We start from the raw sequence: 25666 nt of genomic DNA on the forward strand, positions 1-25666 counted from the left end.
TATAAAGAGGTACAAGTATCTTTCAAAAGTCAGGCTGGCACAGTTGGTTTAAGCTATGCATATGTGTTGAAATGTTGCACTGTACTTCTTAAAATGTGAATTACATGTGAATCAAAGTTTTAAATAAAATTTTTAAAAGTCACCCCCAACTAACCGAGCACCAAAAAGGAAACCTGTTGAAGTGAAATGGACACTATGAGAAACGGTGACTTGATCAGCCCTTGCCCTGACTGTTGATGAACAACTTAATACTTTACCCCTCCTATTATGTGTTGTTTGTTTGTTCTACTTAATACTATTGGTTGAATTCTGTAATCAATACACAGTTATTCTTAAGTGTTGAAACTTAACTGAAAAGTGATCCCTGTTAAATATAAGATTGGGAATAAGAGAGGGAAGAGATGTACAATTTGGGACATGCTCAAGCTGACTTAGAGTTAGAAACATACCAGGGAATTCCAATTCAATCCCATCAAGGTGGCATGTACCAATGCCATATCACTAGTCCAAGTGATCAATTTCTGTTCACAATTGATCATAATGATAGGACTAAGAGTCAAAGGGATCACATAAACAAGACTAGTGTCTGCAAATACTAACCGATAGAATAAAAAAGGGAGAGAACGATCCAACATGGGAAGCGGGATACACAGCAGACTCATAGAATGGCAGATGTCCTAAACAGCACTCTGGCCTCAGAATCAGCCCTTAAGGCATTCGGATCTGGCTGAAAAGCCCATGAGAGTATTTTAGGCATGGAAATCCAAGACACTCTGGCAAAAAAAAAATGACCTAAATGAAAGATCTCTGTGAGTGAGATCCCAGTGGAAAGAACAGGTTATCAAAGAAGGAGGCACCTTTCTCTGAAGGGAGGAGAGAACTTCCACTTTGACTGTGACCTTGTCTAAATATGATCAGAGTTGGTGAACTCAAAAGGCTTCCATAGCCTTGGCAACTCATGACAAGAGCCTAGGGTGATTACTGATGCCATAAACAAGAGTGTCAATTTGTTAAGTCAACAACAGGAGTCACTGTGCACTTGCTCCTCATGTGGGATCTCTGTCCTTAATGTGCTGTACATTGTGATTTAATGCTAAAAATAGTACTCAAACAGTATTTTTTACTTTGTGTTTCTATGTGGGTGCAAACTGTTGAAATCTTTACTTAATATATAGTAAACTGTTCTTCTGTATATAAAGAGAATTGAAAATTAGTCTTGATGTGAATGGAAGGGGAGAGGGAGCAGGAAAGGGGAGGGTTGTGGGTGGGAGGGAAGTTATGGGGGGGAAGCCATTGTAATCCATAAGCTGTACTTTGGAAATTTATATTCATTAAATAAAAGTTAAAAAAAGTCACCCCAAAAAGCCAGGCATCTCTGACTCTGAGATTGGAAGTGACTTGGCCAGGATTATGTTACTAGTAAATAAGTCAAACACAGAAAAACAAACACTGCAATACAGCATGTTCTCTTTTATGCATGGGAGGTAAAAAAGAAAAAAAAAAGAAGCCTTAATAGGAACACAGAATTTTGATTATTAGAGGCTACTGGGGGAGAGGGCATAAGAAGGAGTTTTAACTAAAAATTAGGGGAAGATGGGTATAGTGTATGGATTGTGACAAATATACTAATAATGCAAGATGTTAATAACAGAAGAAGCTGGGTGTGGAATATATAACTCTGCATAACTTTACAATTTTTGTTTTGCAAATTTAAAACTGTTGAGAAATAAAAAGTTTAATAGTGATAGAGTGATATTTAAATCCAGGTAATTTTGTTCCTGAAATTCACTCTTCTCATCCAGAGTATACTACCTGCAAGATGTAGGAAGGATTTCATTTGTTGTGTCCTGCAGGACCCAATTGTGTCTAACAAGTGTGCTGCCTCTGCATGTGAAAAGCAACATATCAACTCCAGTCTGTGGTCAATTGCCCAGAAGTAACAACTAATTAACAGGAAGAGTTGTGTTTTTTTTTTTTTTCATCAGGAGGTCAACTCTATGAATAACTGCATTATTTTTAAAAAGTGAGATTAATCTATGTTTTCCTTAAACAATCATATTTTTTTTAATTTTTCAAAATATACGTTAAATTCATATAAGAATGCATTTAAAACCATAACAAATTAAAAGAGCACTCCATAAATAAATATGGGAGAATTACTTCATGGACAAAAATCCAAACACACCGAATTTTCTGTAAAGTTCTTATCCCTTAAGTATTCTCCATTCCAACATGCTTCGTTTACCAGAATCTAGCTAATTTTGGTATGTGTTGAAATAGGAATGGCTATGTGGAGATTTGTTAGACATTCATACTGTTTATATCATCACTGGGGTTGGGGAGGTGAAACAAAATAGTATATTTATATACTATTATATGTATATGTTGGCTATTATACTATCTGAATTTTTAAAGAAATTGGGAGTTTTATTAAGGCTTATTATAACCATTCATTTGTGTCTTAAGACACTGCCCAAACATCAACTTTTCTGTAAGTGTCCCCTGACCCTGTTAAAGAGTGTCAATTGTTCCTTTTATCTAAACCAATTTACTTACACTTTCCATGCCAATTTACACAGTGCCCTAAAATTGTATTTTCATGTTTACCTCACTAAGTCCATTGTGCATTACAGAGCCAAAATTGGGTGTTTATTTAGTGCTGCATCTCCACTACTAAAAATAAGGCCACCACATGGGAAGTGATGGATTATTGCTTGATGAAGAGCTGGCAAATACACTGGTTGAATTCAAAGTCAACTTTTAACTATGATATGTGAGTATGAAAAAATAAGCTTTATAAAATATTGTATCTGGACTCCAAAGAAAATGGATTCATTTTCAAATGAATGGTTATAAAAAGCCTTAATAAAATTGCCAATTTCTTTAAAAATTCAGATAGTATAATAGCCAACATATTGTCAAGCTAAATATACTATTTTATTCCACCTCCCCAACCCCAATGATGATATAAACAGTATGAATGTCTAACAAATTTCCACATAGCCATTCCTACTTCAACACATACCAAAATTAGCTAGATTCTGGTAAATGAAGCATGTCGGAATGGAGAATACTTTGCTATGACTTTTTTTTTTTGACAGGCACAGTTAGACAGTGAGAGAGAGAGAGAGAGAGACAGAAAGGTCTTCCATTTTCCGTTGGTTCACCCCCAAATGGCCGCTGCGGCCCGCACTGAGCCAATCCGAAGCCAGGAGCCAGGTGCTTCCTCCTGGTCTCCCATGCGGGTGCCGGGCCCAAGCACTTGGGCCATCCTTCACTGCCTTCCCAGGGCACAGCAGAGAGCTGGACTGGAAGAGGAGCAACTGGGACAGAATCCAGCGCCCCAACCGGGAGTAGAACCTGGGATGCCAGCGGCGCAGGCGGAGGATTAGCCTAATGAGCCGTGGCGCCGGACAGTATGACTCACTTTGTAAAATTCTGAATGTTGTAATCATAAAGGTTCTGTTTAACTTTTTGAAATTTCCTTAAAGAACATATTGACAACTTGCTAGTTCAATTATTGATAATGCTTCTAGAGAATTGTTGGCTTCCTAAAAGACATGTGACACTTGCCTTTGCTATTATTGACACGTGGTAATCTGATTTCATATATTGCACTGTGCAGCTTCATTTGGCAGTACACCACCAAAGTAGAAAAATGTCAGTGTGCAGTTCTTTTTTGTTTGTTTTGTTTTCAACGCATGTTTTATTTTTCAAAAACAATAACAAGTGATAGTAGTTTACATTTAATTAGGGGTTGATTTGTTTCATCTTCTGTGTGTTTATATGTGTGTCTGTCTGTCTGTGCTTTATTTCTTTATACAGAGTTATTTAACATTAGACACATCAGTTGAGGCTTCCATGACTTAGCGTTGTGGATCGCCCCCAAACGTGAAGGGAGAGATTCTTCCAAAGCTGCAGCCTTCAAAAACCTGAGGTGTAGCCCTCAAAAACCTGAGTTGTGGAGAAGGCTGAGCAGAGTGGTAGGTTTATGTTCCCAGAGGAATGTATCTGATCTCTAGGTGCAATTCTTAAGCAAAACACTAGGTGATGACAATACTAAATTGATAATCAAACAGAAAAAAATATTCAACTCTATACTAGACTACCTTAATTGTATGTTTTGTTATAAACTATGGAATAAATCAAATGTTAACAATAGCAAAATTCCTAACATAATCAGAATGCATTCTTTATCTTTCATAAATATTTTAGCAGTTATCAAAATGTTTTATTTCCACCAGTTAGGGATGGATATATTATTCCAAGTATCTAGTGGAAATAAAGCCTGCTACTAAGTATTTTTTCACAATGTTTCCTCGGAGAAAATTGTACTTTTTAAGTGTTTGTCCCTACCCACCTCCTTCTCAAGAAAACCTTAGACCCAATCTTACAGCACAGCCCATGTGTTCCAATAGAGGGCACTATCCCCCTAAGGAGGAGATGATTGACTAAGCACAGAGCTAATGATAGTTAAGTTGCTGAAAATGAATTATTTCTGATGACACCCTATATTACTCAATATTGAGGACCAAGTACGTGAAATCATTCAAATTTTTCAAAAATCAATTTGTTAAAATAAAATTAGTGACCAGATACTACCTGCTGCCAGTCTCTACTGATGAGATGACTTCCATGAGTTGACAGGGAAATAAAATTCCCAGGAAAGATCTATTTTTTCAAAAATATTAAATACTGCTTGTTTCATAATAAAATTTTAAATACTTTACATTCCTGAAATTTCTTGTGGTACTCACAATGCTTATAATTAAATAATCTTTAAAACATAATTTTACTAATAGCTAAGGAAATTCATAGGACTAGCTTGTAAATATCTAATGGAATAGCTTCAAAAACTGTCACCATATGGTTTTAACATTAAGAGTTCTGTAAGGGTGCTAAGTGAAACATAGCTCAACATTTTACAGACGAATACATTTCCTTTCTCACCCTCTGAACTAGTGTCTGGAATTATTCATGGGCATAACTACTTTAGAACACATTTTGGTTTCTTAAATGTGACCTTTTATACTGAAATGAGTTAGTTCTATTAAAACAGGATTAATGTAAAATGGAATACGTGTGTGTTCTTTAATATCCATAAGGAAGAACATTTTTTATTGCTTAAGGAGACCTTTAAAGCGAACAGAAGAAAAGGGAGTGAAAAGAGATTGAATAGACGATTGTGTTCCTCAGATCTAAGATTTACAAGGTCACGATTTTCCAAAAATGTGTCAATTTGTGTTTTCAAAAAGATGTCATTTCTCTAATATTTAATAATTTGCAATTAATGTTGACTCTGTCATGAAGAATACTCCATATATCTGCTTTTTCATACGTTTTTCATCTTTGGCAGCCTTCTGTGTCTTTCTGGTCTTCTAATTAATGAGCTTTTCTCACCTTGTGATTATCTAATTTTCACTTAATTGCTTTATAGTCATAAAGTTCATCTTGCTTTCTTCCCCCATAAGAATGAGGCTTTTTTTAATGCAACAAATCTTCATCTTGTAGAACTGAAAATGATACTTTATATTAGGAAGATTTCTCCTCCTGAGAGCTTTGGAAGATTACAATTTCAATTAAAGGTTGAGAAGGTTACTATAAGCCTCCTAAATCCAGTTGTTCATCACTTACTGAAAGTCATTAATAAACTTTCTTTGGAAAAGAAAATTTTCCAGAAAAAAGGAGACAAAATTAAATAATATTATTCCAAGTCTATTTCCCTTTTATAAACTAGCAACACAAGATCACTTGACATATTTTCTACAAATGTTTATTTCCACAACTCATCAGCAAGTGCTTAAATATAACCTGAGCTATGTATTACATAGTTTAATAATAAAAGAAATTTTAAATGTTCATTTTTATTATTATATCCATCCTTTGCTTTTGTAAGAATCAGTGCATTAATTTTAAATTCTCATGTTTGACAAATTTTCTTTTATATTTGATACCAAAGACATTACTGGAAGAAATGTTTGGATATTAAGCAAAAAGCTGTAGCAACCACACAAACTAACACATGTATTTCATACGGTCACCCTTTAGAATTGGAAAAATTATTTAGATTAAATTTTGTATCATTATTTTATTGTGCCAAAAACCAAAAAAGGAGTAGAGACTTGTAGGTGAAAGCTCATTGTATAAGAACATGGTTCTTAAGGGATCTAGCTCAATTCTGCTATCAGAATGATGATGTAAGTTTGTAAGACTGTTCCCTTCACCCAACTCTTCAATCAGATTAATGATTTCAGGAACAACTCCTAAGCTTCATTTTTTTCCCAACAGATAACTCAAGAATATTTAAAATTATCAACCTAGGATGTTGAATTTAATGTGAATTCACCTGGTTTAGCAAGTCAATACGAAGATGAAACAAAATTACTCAATTACATAACTAACTGATATTTTCCTCTCAATGCTTGAGGTAAAACAAAAAGTTAAGTACTTTATTCCATGCTTCCAAATTTGTGAATTCTCTAATGTATACATCTAAATAAATTTGCTCCCTCCAAATATGATTTACTAACTCCCATTAGTGCTTAATGCATTTACACAATACTTAGCACAGCTGCTTTTGGAACTCAGTATTTAATAGGTGTTAATGGGATAATCAGTTATGATAGACCTATGAGACTTCAAGATATGTACTTTTTTACTTCATGTAAAGCCATTGAGGTTTAAGAGGATTTTTTGTATTAAAAGCAACATGAAATTACTCTTTTACATCATTAGAAACTTAATTATAATCACTAACTATACGATTTTAATATGAAATGACAGAATGTTTCATGTTTAAATTATAAATTTCTGCTTCTTCTATAACCACCATTAGTCTTGAACACTGTTGTTATTGAAGCTTCATTTGGCTAGAAAATTGTCAACAAGAGCCCCTCTAATGAGTGACACAATTGAAAAATACCATTAGCATTCCACCCCAATCAGTTTCACAAAAGGTATAAGCATGTCATGAATAGCATAGTTTCCTAAAAAAAAACTGAGAGTTTGTTGCTATGGTGTATTCTCGATAATAAAACTAAGTTTAATGAATTAGAGGACTAGGCAAGTAACATTCGACATGATGTGATCCAAATTAGGACTTTGGGCCGGCGCCGCGGCTCAATAGGCTAATCCTCCGCCTAGCGGCGCCGGCACACCGGGTTCTAGTCCCGGTCAGGGCACCGATCCTGTCCCGGTTGCCCCTCTTCCAGGCCAGCTCTCTGCTGTGGCCAGGGAGTGCAGTGGAGGATGGCCCAAGCCCTTGGGCCCTGCACCCCATGGGAGACCAGGATAAACACCTGGCTCCTGCCATTGGATCAGCGCGGTGCGCCGGCTGCAGCACGCTACCGCGGCGGCCATTGGAGGGTGAACCAACGGCAAAAGGAAGACCTTTCTCTCTGTCTCTCTCTCTCACTGTCCACTCTGCCTGTCAAAAAAAAAAAAAAAACAAATTAGGACTTTGTATTGTTAGTGAGAAGTCAAATCACCACCAATTCATAATGTAAGAAAATTCAAGATGTTAAATAACTTGTACTCAAATTAGAGCAATGTTTCACCTATAAAAAACTATATGAAAGAAAGTGGATTTCTAAAAGGCATTTCATCTCTAATACCTCCACATCACTATATCTGTAAAAGGAGAAATAACATTTTATCAATGTTCATATCTAAAAAAATATGCTCAAGGTCAAAAATCCTTGACTTTTTTCCATCAATACCAGCAAGTTGCCCTTTTTTTAAAAAAAAGATGTAAATTGCCAGTGGAGATGAGCATGTTATTTTGAACTCTTCTGTGAAGATGAAATATCCTGACTCAATAGTGAAGTCCCTGAGGGGAAAATTGATGCAAAAAAGCAGGTAGACAAGGACATTTCTTGGAAAGTAAATGACACACACAAAGATTTGAGGATAAGAAAATGTGTGACACATTCACAGTACAGTAGTTGAATATGACAAGGGATGTGTTCATAGAGGAAACTGGATTTTACATGGGACTAGGAAGTCATCCAAGGCCATGTCTCACCAAGCCTCATTACCCTACGTGAAGGCACTCACTGAAGAAGCTTTAGCAGGACTGATACTGCCTGATGTGTATTTTTAAAATATCACTAAGAAAGCAAAATGAAAGACTGATTGGAGGGAACTGATATAAACAAATAAAAATAGGGGCTGGTGCTGTGGCCTAGCGGGTAAACCCACTGCCTGCAGCACCAGCATCCCTTATGGGCGCCAGTTCGAGTTCTGGCTGCTCTTCTTCCCATCCAGCTCTCTGCTGTGGCCTGGGGAAGCAGTGGAAGATGCCCAAGTCCTTGGGACCCTGCACCCAAGTGGGAGACCTGGAAGAAGCTGCAGGCTCCTGGCTTCGGATCGGAGCAGCTCCGGTCGTTGCAGCCAATTAGTGAGTGAACCAGTGGATGAGAGACCTCTCTCTCTCTCTCTCTCTCTCTCTCTCTCTCTCTGCCTCTCCTTCTCTGACTTTCAAATAAATAAATAAATATCTAAAAATTAAAAATAATAACTGATTAGGTTTTTTCATGAAAGTAAGACTATTTAGAATAAAGTAATGTCAGTGAAGTTGTAAATGAGGAGACAGATGATGTAAATATTTACATGTAGATTCCATCAGTAGTGTTAAAGAAATGGAGGTAAGAGATGAAAGAAAGAAAAGTAGTTAGCAGTCTACTGGATTTCTATCCTGAACAGTTGGCAAAATAAGTAAAATTCGGAGTGAAGATGTTTTGATTTAATACCGATTTCATGAATATACAAATAGGACATGCTGGTGGATATAATGGAATTAAAGTATTACCACAAAGGAAGTCTCAAGAGAGAAATCATCTTGGAAATTATTAACATTTGGATTCTGGTTGAATCCACGACTGTGGATGAGATCAGATGGTGGTAGTGCTGATGTCAGAGCTGCCATGAATGGTGAGAAAATATTTCTTCCTTTAAAAAGCCAATTAGGAGCAAGCATTTTGGCACAGCAAGCTACCACATGCAATGACAGCTTCCCTTACTGTGCCAGTTGAGCCACATGAGTCCTGGCTGCTCCACTTCCAATCCAGCTCCCTGCTAAAGCAACTGTAAAGGCAGCAGAAGATGGTCCACGTACTTGGGTTCCTGCATACACGTTGAAGGCCTAGATGAAGTTCAGGCTCTAGTTTCATCCTGGCCAGTCCAGGCAGTTGCAGAAATTAGGGAAGTGAAACAATGGATGGAAGATCTCTCTCCCTCTGTCCCCACTTTTTTGGTAACTCTGCTTTTAAAATAAATAAATAAATAATTTAAGAAGTAATTGAACAGACGTATCTGCTACCATTAAGGAGTAGATGACCTCTTATTTTTTACACTTTCTTGTACATTGTGGTATAATTTTTATTTTATAATATAGTGTAATCTAGTATATGCCTCTTTCACAAAATGCCAGTCAGTATGAAGAATTTTACTTGATTTTTAATGTTGTATCAATATTTTAATATGTGATTTTTGGTATACAGAAAAGTTGAATGAATGTTACAGTGAACACCTGCAATCCTTACTGCTATGTTTATATGAGTTTAACCTATGTATGAGCCAATGACAGAATAGCTCACTGAGGCATTTGCTAACATCTGATGGGTCCCTTCGCTCAAAACACAGGAAGAGTGAATTTTTAAAAAATAATTCCAAACATTATATAATTTTTGAGACTGACTTTGAAATAATCTAGTGAGAGGAAAACAAGACATAGACTTATATGAAAAAATATTTGTCATAAGTTGATGATCTTTGAAACCAGACGATGGGTACATCAAGATTCATTTGTCTCTTCTCTATCATATATATATATATATATATATATATATATATGTAAGATTTTAGTAATAAAGAGTTTAAGATATAGTAAATATGAACTTATAATAAAATGTATCATAAACAATATAATCAAAACTGAGAACATGTAGTATAAATATTTTATCATTAATTACCAAATAAAAGGATTTTAAAAGGATGGTAGTTAAAATTAATCTCCCATGAGGAAGAAGGCAAATATATACAATTTATGTGCTCATGAGATTTATACAGAATATTTTAGTACACATTATCATGCTTTAAAGTCAATGCTTTGATATTGCTAAGATCAATCTGTTAGAAAAATAAATAAAATCATTAAAAATATAAATTGTCTCTGGAGGAAATTGCTTTTCATATTAGGATTATTTTACCTAACTAGTTTCTATTTTATAACCATGTCAAATCTAATAAAACTGAAATCCATGATATGCTTTTAAAAATACATTGAAGACATTAAATACAAGTTTAATAAATGAAAAAAATACATTGAAGAACAATGCTTATTTTATTATAAACTGGGAGCTATTTTCTACAAATTTAATTTTTCATGTTAAAATTATTTACATTTCCATCCTTAAAATCTGTTTATTTTTTAAAGATGTATTTATTTATTTATTTGAAAGGCAGAGTTACAGAGGGGGAGAGAGAGAGAGAGAGAGAGAAATCTTCCATCCACTGGTTTATTCCACAAATGGTCACAAAGAGCAAAGCTGGCTCAATCTGAAGCCAGGAGCCAGGAGCCTCCTCCAGATCTCCCACATGGGTGCAGGGGCCCAACCATGTGAGCCATCTTCTACTGTTTTCCTAGGCACATTAATAGGGATCTGGGTTCCAATTGGAACAGCTGGGACTCAAACAGTTTTGGTGGGATACCGGCACCACAGCTATGCCACAGCTCCTGCCCCTAAAAACTTTGTTTCTATAACTATTACATTTTCCCCCTTTTTCAGTTGTGGAAAAGGTAAATTAACAATCTTCTACTTCATTACTACATAAATTTAGAATGCCAGTGTCTTGAAGAGTGTCCCTGATGTTTTCCTAGAGAAATTTGATGACATCAGATTGTAAATTTAGATCCTTGATCCATTTTGAATTGATTTCTGTATAAGGTGTAAGGAAGGGGGTTTGTTTCATTCTTCTGCATGCCAAGATTCAGTTTTCCAAACACCATTTGTTGATGAGACTGTACTTTATCCAGGCACTGATTTTAGCTACTTTTCCAAAGGTTACTTGGTTGTAGATATATGGATTGATTTTAGAGGGTTCTATTATGTTCCATTGGTCTGCATGTATTTTTGTGCCAGGCTGTATTGATTGTAACTACCTGAAAGTATGTCTTTAAATTTGGTTTTGTGATGTTTCTGGCTTTATTTTTGTTGTTTAAGACTGCTTTAGCTATTTGGGGTATCTTGTGTTTCCATATGAATTTTAGTATCATTTTTTCTAGATCTGAGAAGAATGTCATTGGTAATTTTTAAAAGAATTTTTTATTTATTTCAAAGAGTCCCAGAGAAAGGTAGAACCCAAGAGAGACAGAGGTCTTCCATTCCTCTGGTTCACTCTCCAAATGACAATGACCAGAGCTGAGTTGATCTGAAGCCAAGAGCCAGGGGCTTCTTCCAGGTCTCCAGATGACTTGGGCCATCTTCCTAGGCCATAGCAGAAAGCTGGATCAGAAGAGGAGCAGCTGGGACTCAAACCAGCACCCAAAACGGAATGCCAGCACTGCAGGCTGGGGCTTTAACCCACTGCACCACAGCACCAGCCCCAGGCATGGGTATTTTGATTGGTATCACACTGAATGTATAAACTGCTTTGGGCAGTATGGACTTTTTAATATTAATTCTTCTGATCCATGAACATGGATGATTCTTTCATTTTTTGTGAGTCTTCTATTTCTTCAATGTTTTGCAATCTTCATTGGAGAGAACTCTTTCACATCCTTGGTTGAATTTATTCCAATGTATTTATATTTTTGTAGGTACTGTTAGTGGTATTAATCTTACAAGTTCTTATTCAGCCATGAGATTATGTATACAAAGGCTACTAATTTCTGTGTGTTGATTTTATATCCTGCAACTTTACCAAACTCTTTTGTGAGTTCCAATAGTTTCTCAGTGGAGTCTTTCGGTTTCCCTATTTACAGGATCATGGCATCTGCAAATAGGGATAATTTTACTATCTCCTTTCCCATTTGTAGTTCTTTGATGTCTTTTGGTTCCCTAATGGCTAAATCTTCCAGAATTTGGATATATTGAATAGCAGTGGTGAAAGCAGGCATCCTTGTCTGATTCTGGATCTTAGTGGAAATGCTTTCAACTTTTCTCAATTCAATATGATGCTGGCTGTGGATTTGTCATATATTGCCTTGATTGTGTCAAAAAATGTTTATTCTATACCCAGTTTGCTTAAGGTTTTCATCATGAAAGGATGTTGTATTTTATCAAATGCTTTTTCTGGATCTGTTGAGATACTCATGTGGTTTTTATTTTTCAGTATGTTAACGTGATGTATTGATTTTCATATGTTGAACCATCTCTGCATATCAGGGATAAATCTCACTTGGTCCAGCTGAATGATCTTTCTGATGTGTTGTTGGATTTGATTAGCTAGTATTCTGGTGAGAATTTTTGCATCTATGTTCATCAGGGATAGTCATCCATAGCTCTCTTTCATTTTTGTATCTTTTTTCTGGTTTGGGAATCAAGGTGATGATGACATCATAGAAGGAATTTGAGAGAATTCCCTCCCTTTTGGGTGTTTTGAATAGTTCTAGAAGTATTGGAATGAGTTTTTTTTTTAAGTCTGATAGAATTCAGGAGTGAAACCATCCAGTCCTGGACTTTTCTTTGTTGGGAGGGTCTTTATTACTGATTCAATATCTGTCTTAATTGTTGGTCTTTTTAGATTTTTTTATGTCTTCATGACTCAATTTTGGTAGATCGTATATGTCCAGAAAATTGTCTACCTCTTCTACATTTTCCAATTTGTTGGCTCATAACTATAGTAATTCATGATGATTCTTTTTATTCTTGTGGTATCTAATGTAATGTCTCATTTTTCATCTTACATTTTATTAACTTGGGTCTTCTCCCTCTTTTTGGTTAGTTGGGTCAGTGTTGTGCATTTTTGTACATTTTTTGTTTTAATATTATTTATTTCTTCTTTAATATTAATTACTTATTTATTTCTTCCTACTAAATTTAGGTTTGGTTTGTTCTTGTTTTTTTATGTTCTTGAGATGCATTGTTTGATCATTTATTTAATTTCTTTTGCTATAATCTTTCCTCTTAACACTGCTTTTGCTATATCCCATACATTTTGATATGTTTTGTTGTATCTTCATTCATTTCCAGGAATTTTTTATTTCTTCTATGGCCCACTTTTCATTCAGAAACATGTTGTTCAGTCTCCATGTGTTTGCATATTTTCTAGAGTTTTTTAAGTTGTTAATTTCCAGCTTCATTCCATTGTGGTCCAAAAAGATATATAGTATGATTTAATTTTTTTTTGAATTTGGGAGATTTGCTTTATGGCCTACCATATGGTCTATCCTAGAGACATTTCCATGCGCTGATGAGAACAATGTGTATTCTGCAGCTGTGGGATGAAATGCTCTGCAGATATCAGGTCCATTTGGTTTATACTGTTGATTAGGTCTGTTGTTTGTTGATTTTTTTTTGTCTAGTTGATCTGCCCATTGATGAAAGTAGGGTGTTGATGCCCCCCATTATTATTATATTAGAGACTATGTCTCCCTTTAGATCCATTAACATTTGTTTTAAATCTCCAGGTGCCCTGGTGTCAAGTTCATATACATTTATATCTTCCTGTTGAATTGATCTCATAGTTATTACATAACATTTGTCCTTTTCTCTTCTTACAGCTTTTGTGTTAAAATTTATTTTGTCTGATATTAGGATGGCTACTCTTGCTCAGTTTTTAAAGAATTATTTTATTTATTTGAAAGACAGAGTTACAGAGAGGTAGAGAAAGAGAGAGAAGTCTTCCATCCACTGGTTCACTCCCCAGATGGCCACAACAACCACAGCTGTGCCGATCCAAAGCCAGGAGCCAAGAGCTTCTTCTGGGTCTCCCACGTGGGTGCAGGGGCCCAAGGACTTGGGCCATCTTCTACTGCTTTCCCAGGCCATAGCAGAGAGCTGGATCAGAAGTGGAGCAGCCAGGACTAGAACTGGCACCCATATGGGATGCCGGCACTTCAGGCCAGGGCTTTAACCCATTGTGCCACATTTTTGCTCATTTTTGCTTTCTGTTAGCATGGAATATCTTTTTCCATCCTTTCACTTCATTTTGTGTGTAATTTTATTGATGAGGTGTTTTTCTTGTAGGCAGCAAATAGACAGATCTTGTTTCCTCCCCCCACCCCAGCCCCGCACTGTCTCTGATAGGGCCTTTATTCAAAATAAGTTGTCTGGGATAAAGCGAGCTGAGACGTTAGGCAGCAGGCTTCTTGTCTTCCAGGCCGGCCTTCCTGTCAGCTGCCTTCTTGTCTGCAGCCGGCTTCCTGGCGGCGGCAGCCTTTTTCCCCAACACAGGCTTCTTCTGCTTGATGCCCACTGCCCTCGGCTTCTTCACCTTCTTCCCCACCACGGGCTGCTTCTTGGCTGGGGTCTACTTCGGGCCGGATTTGGCTGCTAGTGCCACGTCCGCCCTCTCCACATGGAGCTTGTGGTTCTGGGCCTGCCACAGGATGGTGTTGCGCCACGTGGTCTTCGTGTACAGGTTCAGCTTCAACATGATCCTCAGGTTCTTCAGAGGGTTCTTCTTCAGGACTCAGCGATGAATCTTCTTGCGTGGTGCTCGGAGTGCTCTCTGGATCTCTGGGCTTTTCAAGATTCTGCTGAGGTCTGTATTGAGCATCTTGTGCATGCGAAGGTTGTAGTTGCTCTGGAAGGATGAGGCTTTATGCCGAGTGCCATACAAGTTATCCCAGCTTCCGGAAAGCACTTTCCGTCCAGATGCAGAAATGCCCCATGTGCCCACCGGGAGCAAGCTTCAGAATGTTCAGCTTGGTCATGTTGAGCAGAGTAATCCCGGGGATGTTCCGGAAGGCCTTGATGATGCCATTGTCCTTGTTGTAGATGATGCAGGGCCCCCTGCGCTGGATTCTCTGGTGGTTTCTCATTTTGCCCTTGTCGGCCCTCATCCGCTGAGAGGCGTAAACCTTTTTTATGTCATTCCAGGCCTTGAGTTTCTTGTGCAGCAGAACTGCCTCCTTGGTCTTCTTGTAGCCTACAACCTTATCTTCGACCACCAGAGGAAGTTCCGGAACTTCCTCAATACGATGACCAGTGCTGGCAGGGCCAACGCAGCCAGGGCAGAGCACATGGCATATCACTTTGGGTCGTGTTCACTCTCCAGTGCCAACGGCGCCAGGTTTTGGTTGGTGTAAACATGCGACCTCCTTGGCATGTATTCCCAAAGGCACCCTGGCCAGATCAGTGTGTCCCACCACCTCGCACTCTGGGAATTCAAGCCACAGCTCTGCCAGTACCCCACGACTCAGCACTGGTCTGGTGACCTGCTAGCTCACTGACAGCATAGGGCTGCCTGTTGTTCTTGTGCAGGCTGGTGTGCACAGAGTTCACGATATCCTACTGGATGGGAGCTTTGAACACAGTGGGCGAAGTGAAATTTTTGCCGGACAACTCCCCCTTCTCGGAGTACACCAATATAAGCAGACAAGCACACGCCATGGTGGGAAGAGGTGAGAGCCATGCTCCTTTCCTTGTTTTTTTTTTTTTAATCCATTCAGTCAGTCTGTATCTTTTTATTGGAGAGTTTAGGCCATTTACATTCAAGGTTATTATTGACAAGTAATGACTTGATCCTGGCATTTTTTCTTAAATATCCTTATTATTTGCTTTGAATTTCCTTTGTACTTTTACTAGGAGATTTTGTCTTTAGATTTTCTCATCATGATGACCATGTTTCTCTGTTTCTTTTGCACATCCTTAAATATCATTTGTAAGACTGGACATGTGGTGACGAATTCTTACAATTTCTATTTGTTTTCTAAGATCTTTATTTCACTTTCATTTATAAATATGAGCTTTGCTTGGTACATTATTCTGAGTTCAGCGTATTTATTTATTTCTATTAGAACTTGGACTATGTCTCTCCATTCTCTGCTAGTCTGTAGGGTTTCTGATGAGAAATCAGCTGTGGGTCTAATTGGAGATACTCTGAAAATAATCTGGGTTTTTTATGCACATTTTACTTTATTTTTTAAAAGATTTATTTTATTTATTTGAAATACAGAGCTACAGAGAGAGGTAGAGATAGAGAGAGAGAGGTCTTCCACCCACTGCTTTACTCCCCAGATGGCCACAAACAGCAAGAGCTGCACCGATCCTAAGCCAGGAGCCAGGAGTTTCTTGGTCTCCCACGTGGGTGCAGGGGCCCAAGGGCTTGGGCAAACTTTTACTGTTTTCCAAGTCCATAGCAGAGAGCTGGATCATAAGTGGAGCAGCTGGGACAAAAACTGGCACCCATATGGGATGCTGGTGCTTCAGGCCAGGAATTTAACCCACTGTGCCGCAGCGCTGGCCCCTTCATGCACATTTTAAAACCTTTACTTTAGGTTTCCCTGTTGAAAGTTTAACTGTAATATGTAAATGTCAAGAGCATTTCTCATTGTTTCTGGTAGGAGTTCTATGTGCTTCCTATACTTGGATGTCCCTATCTTCCTCTAAATTAGGTGAGTTTTCTGCTATTATTTCACTGAACATGCTTTCTAATCCATTCTCTCTTTGCACCTTTTCAGGAACTCCTAAGACGCATATGTTTGGTAGTATCATAGTATCTTATAAATCTCAAACACTTCTTTCAGTTTCTCTAATTTTTCTTCTTTTTTGGTCTAACTATTTCCAATGATTTTTCTTCTACCTCAGATATTCTTTCTTTTGCCTCACCAAGTCTGTTGCTAAAAAGTCTTTCAACTGAATTTTTGTTTGACCTATTGAATTCTTCTTTTCTAAGTTTACAGTTTCATCTCTTCAATATCTCTGTCTCTCCCAGCAATTTTTTTCTTCCTGGTTGTGTATGGATTTCTTTAACTCATGTATTTGCTTCTCTATGTTTTTGAATAATCTTATAATCATTCTTTTGGATTCCATTTTAGGCATTTCACCAATCTCTTCATCTTCACATTTCACCAATCTCTTAATCTTCGCATTCTAATATTGAAGTGTTGGTGTGTGCTTTTGGAGGAATTTTCCTTGTTCATGTTTCCTGTATTTCTATGTTTAATTTTAGGTATTTGTGGAAAAACTTGTTGGTTTTCTCCTCGGTCCTTTTTTGTCTTTGAAATATGCCTCTGTGGCTTAGTGAAGTATCTGTTCCTTCAGTGGGTATCCAGAGGTGCAAACTGGGTGGGGTGAGGGAGCTCTGGCCAGTGCTCAAGGATGGGGCAAAAGTCAGGGTGACTCCACATTGAGCATGGTAGAACTCTACTGTCATTTGGGCGGTGGATATGCTCACATAAGCCTGCATGATGACAGCCTCACCTCCTGTCTGTCAAGGTGATCAATGCACAGGGTGAGCCCATGGTGGCTACATATTCCACCAACACAGGAGCATGAATCACCCAAAGGATCTCTGTAGTCCTCAGTGTGAGCATGGAACCCTCTGCAATGACCCACCCCAGGCATTCAGCCAACTCTGAGCCTATGAAGCTGTACACAGTGATTGCCCAGAGACCCAGCTACTCCCCACTCCCTACCAATCAGTCACAGGATTCCCACAGTCATAGCGTGGAATGCTCCCAACCCTGTGAACCTTCTCTGTCTACAGAGAGCCAAGGCATTTCGAGAACCGGCTGTCTATTGGTGCTCCTCCTTGGCAGTTTGAGTCCAGGTGTCCATGATAGAGTGAGGGGACAGGAGTGCATCATAGGCCTTAAGTTGGTGACTTGCCCCCTGTTAAGCTGCCTGGCCATACTCGAAATCAATGGAAAACCACAGATTTATCCCTCTTATAAAATCGTATAGTTGCACATGTTGGAGCCACAGCAGCCTCTACTTGCCTTATTACGATTTTGCTTTCACCTCTCTAATTGCTGGGCACCCTTGTGGGGGATAGGATAAAGACAATATGGTTTCCCTCTGGGAACTGGGTGGGTACCCTGCCCCCCACTAGTTCTCCAGGGCAGACTCAAAGTCAGCGTGGTCTTTAAGGTTCTCCCTCAGGCAATATTAGCAGTGACATGTGCTGCCACAAATTCCTCTCACCTTGCTCCAGGAAGAGGGTGTCTCCCTCCAGCCCCCTATAACAAGAGTCACAGGTGATGATAAAGCAAATAAAAGCATATCTTTGTTTTAGTACTGAGCTCAAAAAGTGGAGCCAGTTGGGGATGGTGTAACAAAAATGATGTTTCTAAAACATAAAAAGTTTTCCTGGGGCTGGCATTATGACATAGTGGATGAAGCCACCTCTTGTGACATCAGCATACCTTATTGTAGTGCTGGTTCAAGTGCTGGCTGCTACACTTTCAAATAAGCTTCCTGTTAATGTGCCTAGAAGGGCAGCAGATGATGGCCCAAATACCTATTTCCCTGGCACCCATGTGGGAGAACTTGGTGGTGTTCCTGGCTCCTATATTCAGCCTGCTCTAGTCCTAGCTGTTTTGGTCATTAGAGGAGTGAACCAGATGATAGAAGATGTCTCTCTTTCTGTCTTTCCCTGTCTCTCTGACAGTTCTGCCTTTCACATAAAATAAAATAAATAAATAAATAAATACATCTTTTAAAAGTCAGTTTCCCAAAGTGACAACTATTAATAATATGTGCTCACCAAACCCATTACTTTCTCCTGAGAACACAGATATACTACATTTCTTAGCATTCCTTGCCTAAATGTGACCTTCTGTTTGATTTCCGGAGAAGAGAATGCTAGTGAATGTATTGAGTACTACTTCTAAGTCTGTTCCATGGAAACTTCCCACTATGACCACCCATGCTGTTGTCCACAATGGCTGCAGAAGTTACGTGTTAAAGACAAAGGAGTGACATGATATAAGGAACTTGGATTCCTGAATCACCACTTGTACAAGAGTAGTCAGCTGCCCTAAAACCTCAGTTTGTTTGTTTGTTTGTTTGTTTTTTACCTTAGATAGATGTTAAACCACTTATTTTGGAGATTTCTCTGCTACGATAGCTATCAAAACATTATTTAATACAAAATAGCTCTTTAAGATGTACCACAACAAAAATATAAAATATATGTCTTAAGGCTAAAAGTCAGGCAGTGGGCAGTAAAGTAACTGGATTTGGCTGCTAAAACAATGAAGGTCCATAATATACAGTGGGGAAACATTTGTTAGAACAGTTCCCTGCTATAATTTGGAAGGCAAACCATATGCCCACTGAACTTGTAGCTGGAAACACTCTAAGTCATAGCATACTCTGTTTTCATTTTCTATTTTGATAAAGTATTAAAAGAGATAGCTTAGAAAGGAACTGACCAGCTTGCAAGCAAAAAATGAATCTACTTCTAGATCTGCATAAATAATCATCCAAGAGGTCCTTTCTACTGCATGAAATTTGTACTAGTAAGACTTTGCTGCTCTATCAATCCAAGGGAGTCTAAAGGAAATTGTTAGACTCTAATTTGAAAATTTCCGACATATATCATGACCAGTAGTGGATTCCAAAGAAACAGAAGAAAGGTTAAAACTTAGTTAAGTAGAAAAGCTAAAAGAGAGCCTAGCTCAGTATAGATAATTATACATTACTTTGCATGGAGATTCTCTAAGTGATGTCAATGATGAGCAAATTACTAAATTCAGTTGTTTTAAGGGTAGTGAAAAACAAAACAACAATTATAAGCTTCATGTAAATCCAACACTACAAACTGAAAAATTCAGGGAAAAGGCATCCCAAAAAAGTGATAAATCTGTCCCAGAAATGTGTTTTAAGATGGGTTTTTAAGAAGAGAATGTGCATGAAATTTTGGAAAACCATGATATCAGGAGGAGTATTCACCATCACATTTGTAAATATATGACATCTTCAAATATGTAACATCATAATTGAGTCAAGTAGGGAAACACAGGTTATTTGCCTATCATTTGTACATTGATCTAGAAAAAGGTTAAGAAAAAATAGCTAATATCTGCAACCATATTTATACATTGTCATTTGGTGACAGTGAGACAGAACTGTGAAATGGGTACAGACAGAGATGCCAGCAGTTTGAAAATCTAGAATTGACATCCCAAGGAACTTTTAAACCTCTCTCTTTAGAACATAGTCTCTCATGTAAAGACTATTAGAAGGATGAATTCTACATCTGAAATAATTGTCAGTTATATCCTCTCCCCTGATTTCACATGGCTGATATAGAGGGTACTTCAAGGAGTTTGTGGAAAATAGAATGAAAAGATAATCATATTTTGGCGCAAAACTTTTTTGAAATCCATGCATATTTTTTCCAAAACATGCAAATTCCATATATTATACAAAATTTTGGACCAAAATAAACTCATTCTATTCTTCCATGAACTTTCTGAAGTCCTCTCATATATATCTATAGACAGTATCAATGCTTTCTAAACCACTTTAAGTCACCTGCCAACACAAATTTGCGCTACTCACGACCTCCATGTGTCTACCCTGCTTCGTGCTAACAAAGAAATCTTTCTCAAAGGCATATGCCTATTTCATTCCTTCGTTGAAAATTATTCACTGTCACTTAGAATGACAGACAAGACTATGGCTAATTTTTAGACTTCTCTCATGCCACTTTTTCTCATGTATACTGTAGTGATCCTGTTAGCTATTGTCTGAACCGTAATCATTTTTATACATGTGTAGCTTCACGTGTACTTTCTCCCTATCCAGCAAGATCTCCCTTTCATGCTCCTAGCCACCAATTAGTCTTTGTTTGGGGGTTTAATTGCTGTCCTTTATATGGAGATACTGCCTTCAGGGTAACAGATATACAGATGTCATTTCTTGTGCCCTTGGAGTCCTTGGCATATTAATTTTATCACACTGTGCATCACTGTTCTAGGTGTTTGTCTCCGGTTAGATTTGGAGAGTTTTAAAAGTGAGGAACAGGTCTGATTCCTTCTGAGAATCCCACTTCATAGCAAGAATAGGTAAACAAAATTTTTTCAAATAAAATTCTGAATACTAAAATGATTTAAGTAAGCAGAAAACAGTGTAAATGAACATGGGTTCAAGGCAGAATCTGTTTTTATCTCTTTCAAACGTAGATAGGAAAGGACTAGGACTCTGACCTTGGGAACATGGCTGTAATTAGTTAACAAAAGGATGCAGGCAACAGTGTAGCCTATTACAGAAATACATGCCATAATATTAAGCCCTTTCTAAGTATATTTTTTTCTATTAAAGTTGCCTTGGTTTTCAATTTCAATGTTAGTGTCTCTAAAATGTAAACTACCAGAAATATCTTTTTTTGTGGTCTATCAAAAGTTTGAAGGTGAAGAAAAATAATTTGTAAAATGGATGAGTTAAATTAGTTCAGGAATGACCCAGTTTCATCCACTACTTAAAAGCAGTCACTGTCCGTGTACATGCTTTTCTGTATTTTCCCCAATATTAATCAAATAATAGAAGATAGGGGATTTCGAGGGTGCAGACTACCTAAGCACTAAATGCCATTTACATGCTATTCACCTTTTGATTCCAGAGAATCAAAGGTGTCTCGTTGAGCAGTCTTGTGTGAATGAGAATAAGGTCTTGAATAAATTGCTCACAAAATCCATGCTAAACTAATCCCCCAATGGCTCCCAGTGGTCACATATGTCTTTTACACAAATCTCTACAATGCTTGACTGACTTCAAGGGCCTCCCACACCTCAGTAAATGGGTCAATGGGGGCATTTACCTAAATTTTTAAAGAAAAAAACTTTCTGAATTTAGGCTAAATGCCATATAATCTCTGTCATGCACATGAAAGTAATAATTATTGCAGCTGGGCCTATGGGGCACTTCTTATTAGGGAAGGATCATTTACTTGAAAGATTCCTAAAAACGCAGAGCATTTAGATGGTTCATGCTGCCACATTTCCATTATTAATCATCTAATATTAAACCTGCCAAAAAGAACTATATCCAATATTTTCTTTTCAGTTACCTAAAATAATGATTATATGTGCATATTCTAAGCTTTTGAGATTACAGCAGTCTTACACATTCTAAATTTTTGCAGTACATTTTATGAATGCATGTGAGACTTAACTATACCGGTAATTAGTTGTTAAGCATATTTCAATCATCTTACCAATTTTTATTTTAAATAAATTTGTATATAATGGAGTCAGAACAGGCTAGTATTTCAGAAAACAAGAAGAAATAGAAACTAATCAGACACTATTGATAACTTTATCATTAAGGATCTCTTGGTTTTAATCTTTTAATTTATCATGCATTTATTCATTTTCTGATCTGTTTATTTCTATATGTTTGCTGTCTTAAACACTGAGCCAAAAAAGACATTTTTTTAAATTTTATTTAATGAATATAAATTTCCAGTGTACAGCTTATGGATTACAATGGCTTCCCCCTCTCATAACTTCCCTCCCACCCGCAACCCTCCCCTCTCGCGCTCCCTCTCCCCTTCCATTTGCATCAAGATTCATTTTCAATTCTCTTTATATACAGAAGATCAATTTAGTATAAAGATTTCAACAGTTTGCACCCACATAGAAACACAAAGTGAAACATACTGTTTGAGTACTAGTTATAGCATTAAATCAAAATGTACAGCACATTAAGGACAGAGATCCCACATGAGGAGCAAGTGCACAGTGGCTCCTGTTGTTGACCCAACAAATTGACACTCTAGTTTATGGTGCCAGTAACCACCCTAGGCTGTCATCATGAGTTGCCAAGGCTATGGAAGCCTTCCAAGTTTGCCGACTCTGCTCATATTTAGACAAGGTCATAAAAGACAGAGTGAGGATAGTAACCAATGAACCTAAGAGTGGCATTTACCAGGTTTGAACAATTCTACAGCATTAAGTGGGGAAGAGGAACATCAGTACACACAGGTTGGGAGTAGAGCCATTGGTGGTAGAGTAGAGGTTATGATTACAAAGGAATGAGGCCCAAGTGTGCTAGACAGGGTCTAGAACAAAGGACAGAGTCATTATTAGAGGAGCTAAGAAAGGTGCTATCTAAGCTACAAGTAATTTTTCTGATTGAGAGGCAAATAGAACCTGATAGAAGGGGCTTGATAATAATCTGGTGGGCTTTAGGCCTTGTAAGTTAAGAGGCCCAGACCTATCTATCTCTTCACATGGGGTACATCCTAAGGGAGGTGTGAACCTCCTAGGGGAAGGCACTCTGTTGACTTTCATTACTTGACTGGCCTGGGAGGAGAGCTGGCCAGGTAAAGGCAGGGGGCATCTCTAACAAGAAATTTACAGTTCTGCCTGCAATGTTGCTGACCCTACTTGACCATCCCCTCAGCTGCAGTGGTCACTTTGGAAGTTGGGCTGAGTGAAGGGCTTTTCAGCTTAGAGCCAATAAGATCTGTGGCTCTGACCTGGGCATCCTTCGACTCCAGGGCAGGTCCATTTCCAGTGATCCAACTCTTGGCAGAGCTGCCAGGGCTCTTCACAAGCTGACTTCTGCTGAAGCCTAGGCTTACCACATTTTTGAAAGCCACTGCAGTGGACTGGCCTGTTGGGTCTCCTTGAGGGCAGATCACTGTACAGATCAGCCATTAATAGGCCTGCCACCCATTGCTTCTGATGCCTAGCTTTCTTTTCCTCCTGGTTTGTGTTAAAGCAGACCAGAGGATGCAAGTCAAGGGAGTGCCCGAGTCCCATCTCTAATCTTCTGTGGCCTGAACTACAAGTCTATAGTCACAGGCATGTTCTGTAGTAGTTTTTCTAAGGTAGACAATGCCTATGAGGAAAATTATATTCTCACTTTAAAACTTTCTTTCCCTTTGGTCTGAAAGGGAGGTTTTTTCTACTTACTGTATACTTCGCTGATGGCGAAATAAATCTAGCTATGAGATTATTATTTAAGTTCTTATTTTGGCTATGCTATTACAGAAAAATGTTAGCCATCTCCTTCATAATAGAATTAGTTTCCTACCTTGAAGAGAATAGAGAAATGAAAGAACAAGTTGGGCTTAGAATAGAGAAATGAGGGAGCAAGTCCTAGATCGCTTGCTGACAATAGCAATATCACATGAATACTTAGCAAACAGTTTCAACCATTAGATAACAACTTAAGAAAACATTTACCAGAAGGTCCAATGCCTTCTATAAATTTTAAGAATCATGTATTTGAAAACACCTCTTAAATATCTAAGAGCTATGGGTTATTTAAATATGTGCTTATTTTCAAAGATTTGAATAATCACCTTGTAACAATGATCAAATTTGGTCTATGTTATGTCATGATTTTAAGGAATCTTATTTCAACCAGATAGTTTGGATTTTGAGCCTTCTTGGCATTCTTGACAGGCATTTAAAAAATCAAAGTTTCAAACAATCTGGTCTCTAAAATTTCCAGTAAATCTTGGACTTTGGTTTTTCCAGTTTGGGCCCAACTGAAAAAATTTAAGGACCTATGTCTCTCATCTTATAGAGACACCAACTAATCAGGCTATTTGGAGTATATTAGAAGTACTGTCAAGATGTGATGTAGTACCAAACTTTAAGTTTCTATAATGGAAAATGCTATTAATACAAATGTTTGAGAATTAAAAAGTCTAATGATCTTGAGTTACTAGACATGATAGTTATCTTAATGAGAAAGCCCCAGAGGCCTAAAGGGTTAAATACTTGTAAAATCCTACAGGTGCTTTCAAAAATACTGTGAAGTAAGCAAGTGCCTCTTGTTGGTTGAGGAGTTTATAATTTTAAACATGGCGACTTAAAGTCTTTTGTCATCCACAGTTATGTATGATTTGCTGCTCATAAAACTAAAGCGTTGTTGGTTCTGTGTTTAGCTGTCCTCCTATAGGTTCCTATGGACTTTTTCCAGCCACTTCTATTGTATTCAGTACTTTGGGATGGCTCTGTAAACAGATGAAGCCAATAATGTATTAACAGTACCAACTGAGAGAAAGTATGGTTAACTGAGGTTACTAAAAACAAAAAGCAATTCAAATCAATTGGCAATTTACAAAAAGAGTTATATTTTAAAAGCTATTATTAAAATTGCTATATTGGTCTATTATGCTATGTTATATGTGTGTACATATTGTATGTCCACATGGGGAAATTTTATTAAGAGTTTTATTTTAAATGGCTTATAGATAAGATTGTCCATAAATTTAAGCTGCTAAAATTAATCAAAGATACATTTTAATTTGTGTGACCTGAATCTGTGTATCATATGTTTTAGACTTGTTGGGAGAAAGAAACTAAAAACATTTTAGATGGTTGTGCTTAAGTTTACTGGCTAAACAAACTACACCATGTTAGATATTTAAGAGGTGTTTTCAAAAATGACATTTAATATTACAATTATTCTATTTAGTCTTTTGGTTATTTTTTTCCGAATCTCTATTCAAGGGAATGCAAAAAATAGGGGAGGTGTTGAAATGGCAGAATAAGTTTTCTGAAGTTTGAATCATACTTCCTGATAGTAAATAAGAATATGAGGAATACAGCATCAAACAATGGACTAGAAGTGGAAATATTTAAGAGTTTTGGCTTGTGTTCTTCTTCCAGTAAGTTATATCACCACAGGCATATAATTAGATCTCTGTGCGTCAATTGTCTCATCAGTAAAAATGGCGTTACCACCTTCTTGTTTCCCTGTGTTGTGGTAAAACTTCAACTGCTGACAGCTAATCTACGGGGTTCGTAATT

The 25666-nt window shown here is 37.5% G+C and overlaps 1 pseudogene; it reads right to left on the reverse strand.

Moving 5' to 3' along the window:
• Window positions 1–14295: 14295 nt before the first annotated feature.
• LOC133753469 (large ribosomal subunit protein uL4-like) lies at window positions 14296–15581 on the reverse strand (annotated as a pseudogene).
• Between the last annotated feature and the right edge of the window lie 10085 nt (window positions 15582–25666).

Source organism: Lepus europaeus, chromosome X (assembly GCF_033115175.1).
Source record: "Lepus europaeus isolate LE1 chromosome X, mLepTim1.pri, whole genome shotgun sequence".
NCBI lineage: Eukaryota > Metazoa > Chordata > Mammalia > Lagomorpha > Leporidae > Lepus > Lepus europaeus.